The sequence below is a fragment of the Nicotiana tabacum genome, chromosome 14 (assembly GCF_000715075.1).
Source record: "Nicotiana tabacum cultivar K326 chromosome 14, ASM71507v2, whole genome shotgun sequence".
Taxonomy (NCBI): domain Eukaryota; kingdom Viridiplantae; phylum Streptophyta; class Magnoliopsida; order Solanales; family Solanaceae; genus Nicotiana; species Nicotiana tabacum.
Window position 1 is genome coordinate 81,269,268 of NC_134093.1, and position 10,247 is coordinate 81,279,514.

The 10,247-nt window shown below is 42.3% G+C and overlaps 1 non-coding gene across 1 annotated transcript; it reads left to right on the forward strand.

The window, feature by feature from the left end:
- Window positions 1–201: 201 nt before the first annotated feature.
- Window positions 202–308, forward strand: LOC142169343 (small nucleolar RNA R71). Its single transcript, XR_012699051.1, has one exon. It is a non-coding gene; the product is annotated as a small nucleolar RNA R71 (small nucleolar RNA).
- The last annotated feature ends 9,939 nt before the right edge of the window (window positions 309–10,247 follow it).

Sequence of the window (10,247 nt, forward strand, 5' to 3'; positions counted from 1 at the left end):
ACTTGGTGAACACCAATTGATCTTCTTCTTTCAGCAATTTTAGAGGGCCAGTGATTTGCACCCTCAGATAACTCATCTAGAATTGTGACTATCTCCTCTGGAGTCTTTTTTATCAACGGGCCTCCAGTTGCATTACTCAATGTTCTTCGTGAGGCTGGTGTCAATCCATCCCAAAAGTCCTGGAGTTGCATCCAGAGTGCAATTCTGCTATGTTGACACTTTTGCATTATCTCCTTAAACCTCTCCCAGGCTTCAAACATAGTTTCAGTCTCGTTCTGGCAAAAGTTATGAATTTCTCTTCTAAACTTGCCCGTCTTAGCTGATGAGAAATATTTGTCAAGAAATGTTTTGGTCATCTCATCCCATGTTTTAATCGATCCATTAGGAAAACTGCGAAGCCAGTTCTTTGCATCATCTTTGAGAGTGAAGGGGAATGCCCTTAAGTAAACTGCATCTTGTGACACACTGTTATATTGAAATGAGTTCATAATCTCTTCGAAGTCCATTAGATGACTGTTTGGGTCTTCATTCATCTTTCCTCTGAAGACATAGCTGTTTTGAAGGGTTTGAAGCAACCCCTGCCTCAACTCAAAATTATTAGCTGCAACTGGAGGTGGTCTCACACTTGATAAGCCTTGGCTGTAGACCGGTCTAGCAAAATCACCCAGTGGTCACCCAACACCGGGAGCTATATTTCTGAATTGGTCTGCACCCAAAGGTAGATCCTGAGCAACTCTTCGAGCCCTCCCCTCTTCATAGACAAGTTGTGCATTTCGAAGACCTGTCTCCTCGGCATCTCGTGCAAGTTTTTCTCTTTGCTGGGCTACCTCTCTTGAAGACAAATCAACATTATCCTGCCATAACTTCCTTGGTTGAGGATTGCCCAACCTTCTCTGTATTCTCGGGGAGATTTATTTCCTTCCTCAACTGTTGCAGTTGTTTCTCGATTTCTGGTTCGTATGGGGGCACTTAATTCCCAGAGGATCGAGTCATGCACCAATCTAACATGTAGCCTGCGCACAATCAAGTAACACCAAACGTAAAAAGAGAAAAAATAAAAAATAAAAAAAGAATAATTCCTGAATTAGCACCACAAACTATTTCAAACACTATTAATTGCCAATCCCCGGCAACGACGCCAAAATTGACGAGCGCAAAACCCATACTTAAATATGCTCGCTAGTCGAATATAGAATAGAAAAATATCGTATCCACAGGGATTGGATTTAAACGGTGTTTTTATAGCTTATAGTTTTATTGCTATCCAAGATGATCCACAATTTAGATTTGTGTGATTAAAACTAAAATTAACTAAAAATATAAACTATTAGCTAATGTCAAACGCAACAAGAGTAAGTAAAGAAGATATCAATGGGAGAAAATAGGGGTTGATTGGATAGGTGCAAGATATTTGTCTAGGATTTAACTCTATTCGATTCACTTATAAGGTTCAAATGAGTTTCTCAAATTCACTCAATTATTAGTTCAAACGTTCAGTGGAACTCCTCTCTCGATTAAGTCTCAACCTCACAATATGAACAAAGTTAAGCTCGGTGAAGATATGCAGGAATTCGTAGTGGATTGGTCTTTAGGAGGACCTCTTTCGATTATCCTACTAACAAGGTCTAAACAATAATTCAACTAGCCTCTTTCGATTACTATAAAGAATCAATGAATTCTACCAACAAGATAATGCACAAACATCACAAGTTATGCCTCTTTCGATTACATGAACATTTGAAAATAGATGCAACAATTAAAACACCCAAAATGATCCAATACATAAAAAATAGAGTTAATATCCACAAACAATTATCAATACACCAAATCCATAAATCCCTAAAGAGATATACTCCATAAATATGGAGTAATCCATCACAAATAAGTTTAAGTTAAAGGAAAACATACAATGATCCAACCTCTTATCTTGAGTGAGGATTGAATAATGAAATCCATGTGCTCTTGCTTCTCCCACTTCTCCTTAGTTTCCTTAGGTCTTAGATGTGTCAAAAGTCCCACAAATACCATTTATCCATGTATATATACCAAGTAGGGTCGGGCCCAAATGAACACACCTTCTCTTACACGAAATAGGACTCTTTCCAGAGTCTGACATGCGCGGCCGCGCACCTGGGAGTGTGCTCGTGCATATGGCCGCACACTTTGGCCTGAACACTGCCTAACTTGCACGCTCGCGCACCTGGGTGGCCTCTGAACTTTGCCAATTTCTGACATAAATTTACACAGATGCATCGCACTAGTGTATTTTTCAGCAGTTGATTCTTCCTTGAATTTTGACGTCCAGTAGTGATCCTCAGCCCCCGAATACGATTCCGGCTTATTACTTTGGACTTTTACTCAGACTTCAAAACTCCAAATAACTCAAATTAGTTCCACAATATCTACATAACTCAGAATCACTACTACAACGCATAACACACACAATTAGTGCAAAACACTAACGATTGAAAGCTCAACTCAATTAAAGTGCAGTAAATTAGAGTGCGATAAGCAACTAAAACATACAATTATAGCCTACCATCACTTCTGGGGAGGAAGTCGCTTCTGCGGAAAAAGGATCACACCTGCGGTAACAGCTCACCTGGCCCAAACTTGCATCTGCAGATCACAGGCTGCTTCTGCGGTGCCGCACCTGCGGCCCAAAATGCGTAGGTGCGATTGCACCAGATCCTCAGCTGGGAAGAATATCTCCCAAGTCCAAAATGGTTCTGGATTCAATCTGAATCACATCCGGGGCACCCCAGGACCTCGTCCAAACATACCATCAAGTTCCAAAACACATAATGAACCTACTCGAGGCCTAAAATCATATCAAATAACATCAATTCTACAAATTGAAACCACGAACATTCAATTTCCAAAACTAACACCGATACATATCAAACCAACTCTAATTGACCTCAAATTTTGCACAAGAGTCATAAATGACACAACGGACCTATTCCAACTTTCGAAATCGAAATCCAACCCCGATATCAATAAAGTCAACTCTCGGTCAAACTTCTCAACCTTCCAACCTTTCAACTTTCTAACCTTCGCCAATTCAAGCCAAAACGACCTACGGACATCCAAATCAAAATTCGAACGCCCTCCTAAGTCCAAAATTACCATACGAAGCTATCGGAATCGTCAAAACTCCATTCGAGAGTCGTCTACACAAAATTCAAACTCCAGTCAACTCTTTTAACTTAAGCTTCCAACTTTGGGACTAAGTGTCCCAATTCACTCCGGAACTCACCCGAAACCAACCCAACCACCCTGGCAAGTCACATATCCATAATACAACATAGAGGAGGCAATAAATAGGAGAACAGGGCTAAAATATTCAAAATGACCAGCCGGGTCGTTACATCCTCCCATTTTTAAAGCAAACGTTCATCCTCGAAAGAGTATAGAGACATACCTGAAGTGGTGAAAAGATGAGGATAATGGCTATGCATACCATGCTCCGTCTCCTAAGTCGCCTCCTCGACTAGTTGATCCCTCCATTGAACCTTCACTGAAGTAATGTTCTTTGACCCCAACTTCCAGACCTACCTGTCCAAGATGGCCATCGGCTCCTTAATATAAGACAAATCCTTGTCCAATAAAATTGAGCTGAAATCTAAAACATGGGACGGATCACTGTGATACTTCCGATACATGAAAACATGGAACACCGGGTGAACTGTAGACAAGCTAGGTGGCTATGAAAGCTTGTAGGCCACATCTCCTACTCTCTGAAGGATCTCAAAAGGGCTGATATACCTAGGGCTTAACTTTCCCTTCTTCCCGAACCTCATCACACCCTTCATGGGTGAAACTCGGAGCGAAACCCTTTCACCAACCATGAATGCTACATCACAGACCTTCCGATCAGCATAACTCTTATGTCTAGCTATGTTATACGAATTTGATCCTGGATTAACTTGACTTCTCCAAGGCATCTCGAACCAAATATGTGCCCAATAATCTAGCTTCACCCGCTAAAACCAACCAACTGGAGAATGACATTGCCTCCCATATAAGCCATAAGGAGCCATCTGAATACTTGATTAGAAGCTGTTGTTGTAGGCAAACACTGCAGACGACAAGAACTGATCCCAAGAACCCCCGAAATCCATAACACATGCACGAAGCATGCCCTCTAAGATCTGAATGGTTCGCTCGGACTGTCCGTCCATCTGGGGGTGAAATGTTGTACTCTACTCAACCTGTGTGCCTAACTCATGCTATACGGCCCTCCAGAAGTGCAATGTAAATTGTGTGCCCCGATCAGAGATGATGGATACCAGCATGCCATAAAGTCGAACAATCTCGCAGATATAGATCTAAGCTAGCTGCTCTGAAGAATAGGTATTCACCACCGGAATGAAATGAGCCGGCTCGGTCAGCCTATCCATAATCAGCCATACAACATCAAATTTCTTATAAGTCCGTGGGAGCCCAACAATGAAGACCATGGCAACATGCTCCCATTTCCACTCGGGAATCTCAAGTCTCTGAATCAATCCTCCTGGCCTCTAGTGCTCATACTTCACCTGCTGAAAATTTAGGCACAGAGTTACATACTCCACTATGTCCTTCTTCATTCTCCTCTACCAATAGTGTTGCCTCAAATCCTGATACATCTTAGTGGCACCCGAATGAATGGAGTACCGCAAACTGTGGGCCTCCTGAAGTATCAACTCACATAACCCATCCATATTGGGCATACACAATCGGCCCTACATCCGCAATACACCTTTATCTGTGATAGAAACCTCCTTGGCATCGTCGTGTTGTACTGTGTCCTTAAGGACAAGCAAATGGGGGTCGTCATACTGATGCTCTTTGATGCCCTCGTATAAAAAAGGCCGAGAAGCCACACAAGCAAGAACTCGACTGGGCTCCAAAACATCCAATCTAACAAACTGATTCTCCAAGGCCTGAACATCAATGGCTAGTGGCCTCTCTGATGCTGGTAGATATGCTAAACTACCCATACTCTCCGCCTTTTGACACAAGGCATCGGCCACCATATTGGCCTTACCGGGATGATATAGAATAGTGATATCATAGTCTTAAAGCAACTCTAACCACCTTCGTTTCCGCAAATTAAGATCTTTCTATTTGAACAGATGTTGGAGACTCCGTTGATCGGTATAGACCTCACATGGGACACTGTACAAATAGTGCCGCCAAATCTTCAAGGCATGAACCACAGCTCCCAATTCCAAGCCGTGGACTGGATAATGCTTCTCATGAACCTTTAACTACCGAGATGCATAGGCAATCACCCTACCATCCTACATCAACACCGTGCCAAGGACAACATGTGACGCATCACAATGCACAGTATAAGACCCCGAACCCGTAGGTAACACTAACATTGGGGCTTTAGTCAGAGAAGTATTGAGCTTTTGAAAGCTCACCTCACACTCCTCGGTCCATCTGAAAGGAGAAAGTGAAGCAATGGATGAGAAACCCTCTACGAAAAGGCGATAATATCCAACCTACCAAAGAAAACTCTAGATCTCAGTAGCTGAAGACGGTCTGGGCCAACTCTGAACTGCTTCTATCTTCTTCGGATCTACCTTGATCCCCTCACTAGACACCACATGACCCAATATCGCCACCGAATCAAGCCAGAATTCACACTTTGAGAATTGTGCATACAACTTCATTTCTCTCAAGGTCTGGAGCACAATCCTCAAATGCAGCTCATGATCCTCCTAGCTACGGGAGTATACCAAGATGTTGTTAATAAACACAATGATTAAAGAATCGAGATATGGATGTAATACGCTATTCATCAGGTTCATAAATCCTGTGGAGCATTGGTCAGCCCAAATGACATCACGAGGAACTCGTAGTGACCATACCGAGTACTAAAAGCAGTCCTCAGAATATCCAGATCCCGAATCTTCAGCTGATGATACCCTGACCGCAAATCAATCTTTGAGAACACTCTGGCACCCTGTAGCTGATCAAATAAGTCATCAATGCGCTGTAATGGGTACATACATTTGATAAAACACCAAAATAATGTAACACTTCCTAAAATAGTAAAGAAAAACGACTACAGTAACTTCAGATATTCAAAATTGACCTAATTTTGTGAAACTCGTCTATTTATACATGGCCAAAAATTGCAGACAAAAATGCCCCTCAGGAGGTTCTGCGGCCGCAATTCCATGTGCAATTCGCATATTTCTTCAGCTGGCAGGAAGTGGAGTTCTACGGCCACATATTTCTAAACTGCAGTCGTGAGGCAATCTTCTGTGGCCGCATATTTCTGGATTGCGGCCGCAAGGCAGTATTCAGCGTCTGCACAATTCTTGTGCGGACCGCAATTTAGAAAGGCTCCTGGACTTGGCCTTTTAGCATACTCTCTGATCTTTGACTCTTAGCCTAGTTTTGTAGCCGCACATTGCTGAAAGTTCTATTAGATTTTTCTTCTTTGTTTGCGGCTGCAGATGGAATTCTTCTGGCCGCAATTTCTTTTGTGGCCGGAGAATTTCTTCTGCGGACCGCTCATTTTTTAGTCGGATTTCATCTCGGGAGACCAAACTTCCAGTATTCTTGTAATTTTGCACATTTTCATTAATTTCGGAAACACAATTCAATATTTTCAGACTAGAACAAAAGCTAAAAGGTGCTAATAAGCAGTCAAAATCCCCACTTATCCGGGCACTCAGCTTGATGCTTATGCAAGTTCGTCCTTGTACAAAGAAAAGATGAAGTATCTTCATGACAAATACATTTGGAACAAAGAGTTCAAGGAGGGAGATCTTGTATTGTTGTTTAACTCAAGGTTGAGGAGTGGTCCTCTCAATGAAAAAAAAAGAAACATGGGTTGCCTCCCAATAAGCGCTTGATTTAATGTCACGACACGATGCAAAATACCATTAATTGAAATGAATGACCACCACGACGTGGCTATCTCCAACTTTTCCCAAGTAGCGCTTCACCCGCTGACCATTGACTCAGAATAATTCATTATTTTTATTCTTCAAGTCCAATGCACCAAAAGGTGTCACACCCACAATTTCAAAAGGACCACTCCTTAACCTTGAGTTAAACAACAATACAAGATCGCCCTTCTTGAACTCTTTGTTCTAAATGTATTTTTCATGAAGATACTTCATCTTTTCTTTGTACAAGGACGAACTTGCATAAACATCAAGCTGAGTGCCCTGATAAGTGGGGATTTTGACAACTTATTAGCACCTTTTAGCTTTTGTTTTAGTCCGAAAGTATTGATTTGTGTTCCTAAAATAAATGAAATTTTGCAAAATTGCAGGAATACTGGAAGTTTGGTCTCCCGAGATGAAATCCGACTCAAAAAAGAGTGTTGCGAAGCACAAGGCAATAAAGCGCGTAGAAGCACAAATGTGCGGTCCGCAAGAGGAATTATGCGGCCGCAGAAAAAATTGTGGACCCCAGAATTCCATCTGCGGTTGCAAACCAAGAAGAAAAATCTAACATAACTTTTAGCAATGTGCGGCCGCAGAACTGGGCTAAGAGTCAAAGATCAGAGAGTATGCAAAAAGACCAAGTCTAGGAGCCTTTGTGAATTGCAGACCGCACAAGAATTGTGCAGCCACAGAAGACTGCCTCACGGCCGCAATCCAGAAATGCGCAGCCGCAGAAAATTGCCTTGCGACCGCAGTTCAGAAATGTGCGATCGCAGAACTCCACTTCCTGCCAACTAAAGAACTCTCCCACCACACATGGAATTGTGCGGCCGCAGAACCTCCCCAGGGGCATTTTTGTCCGCAATTTTTGACACTGTCTAAATAGACGAGTTTCACAAAATTAGGTCACGTTTGAACATCTGAAGTTGCTGTATCAGTTTTTCTTTACTATTTTAGGAAGTGTTACATTATTTTGGTGTTTTAACATTAGATTTCATCATTTTAATCTTCCATAATGAGTTTAATTAGCTTTTCTTCTCTATTTTCTACAATTTCCATTTTGAGTAGCTAGACTTTTACTGGGGTTGTGACCCAACCCTAGTGTGTAAACCTTATGGGTGTCTAATTTAGTGCTTGTTTATGATTGGGTGTTGATTATTTAGCTTAGTTCATGCTTCAATTTTAGAATTAATGGTTGCAAACATTGATTCATGTTTATATGACTTAGTCTCTACTTGAGAAAAGGGACCTAGTCTATGCTAACTTAGCTAACAAGGAATTGGGTTAATTGAGAGATTGATTAACCTAATTAAAGGTTTCAAATTAGAGATAGTAATAAACCGACTTGAGTTCTTATCAACTATTTTGGTTGATACCCATTTGGAGTTGAGAAAGCTAAATTGGGCAAAATCACTCTCTGACCGAGAGGTATTGAGTGGGTAACATAGAGTTAAGAGCTATAAGACTCCCCAATCAACAAAACAAGCATTAACATCTTTAACCCATTAGGCAAACACCTAGGTTATGGCCATAGTCCAAGGCCTTTAATCCAATTGGAAAAACCTCAAAACATTTATTTATAATCTATTTTCTTTATCTTGCATTCATTAGAGTAAAAATAGAAATAGAAAACAAAACCTTATTTTGGAAGTGCAATCTTAGATAACCCATTTGCTTGCTTCAAATGTATACTCCTAACTCCCATCATAACTCCTAGTGGATTCGACCCCGACTCCTAGTTGGGTAATTATTATTGCATACGACCGTGTCATATCTTTTATTGAGGTGTGTTGTGGACGTGATCATGCCCGGCAACAAGTCAATACCAAAATCGATATCTCTATCGGGTTGCATGCTCAGAAGATCTGCTAGTAATACATCTGGGAAGTCTCTCACTATCGGAACTGACTCAACGGTAGGAGTATGAGCACTGACATCTCTCACAAAGGCTAGATATGCATCACACCCCTTCTCAACCATCTGATGTGCCTTAAGGAAGGACACAACCCTGCTAGGAATATAATCCAATGTACCCTTCCACTCTAACCGTGACAAACCTGGCATAGCCAGCATCACAGTTTTGGCATGACAATCCAGAATAGCATGATAGGGCGACAACCAGTCCATTCCAAAGATAACATCAAAATCTACCATACTGAGCAAAAATAGATCAACTCTGGTCTCAAAACCACCAGTAACAACTAAACACGACCGATACACACGGTCTACCATAATAAAATCTCCCACATGCATAGACACATACATAGGAGAATTCAAAGAATCACGATATATACCCAAACACGGAGCAAAGTAAGATGATATATATGAGTAAGTGGAGCCTGGATCAAATAAGACTGATGTATCTCTATGACAAACCGGAACAATACCTGTGACAAATGTGTCTGATGCAACAGCCTCCATCCTACCTAGAAAAGCATAGCATCTGGCCTAGACTCCCCCTCTAGGGCAACCCCTACCCGCCTGACCTCCACCCCTAGTTGGATGTGCAAGTGGAGCGGCAACTGGAGTAGCAACCACGACCTGAGAAATCTATGGCCCTGTGGAATACGTGGAGCCTGGGTAGTCTGTGGAGGTGCACCCCTCCTGAGTCCGGGGCAGTCCCTCACCATATAACAGGTATCACCATATTTAAAGCAAGCTCTCGGTGGGTATGGATGCTGAAACTGGCTTGGGCCTGGTCGGTTGGTCTCACCACTAAAAGCATTTCGTGCAGGAGGTGCACTAGATAGTGGCGATGCATAATAGTCAACCTGAGACCTAGAAGTCGCTGGAGCACTACTAGAAGCTGGAAGCACTGAATGAACTGGACAGCTCACATAGCCCCTGCCATGATGGGCTGTAGCTGCAGCGTGGTCACCACTAAATCCTCCAGTATGTCGAGATCTTTTGGCCTCCCTGTCCTTTCTCTCATGGCCCCGCATACCCTTCTATCTCTGCGTGATCTCTACCATCTGTGATATGAAGTATTTGTCTCCAACTCTCGATCCATGCTGAATCTAATACCACAGTTGATCCCCTCGATAAACTGACAAACTCGCTCTCTGACTGTAGAAACATAAACCAAACACCCCGGAAAGTCACATAATCATAATGTAGAATAGAGGAAGCAATAAATAGGGGATCGGGGCTTAAACACTTAAAACGACCAGCCGGGGCGTTACACCTATTTTGGGGACAGAGCATGTCATGGTAGAGGCTTTGTTAGTCAGCATGTTCAGTCTGCACTTTAGGTTTCATGTGGTGCTCCAGTTATCCACGGATCCCAGAGTACCCGTTACCGCACAGTTTCCATAGCCATATCAGTAGAGAGGTTACTTTGAGTATGGG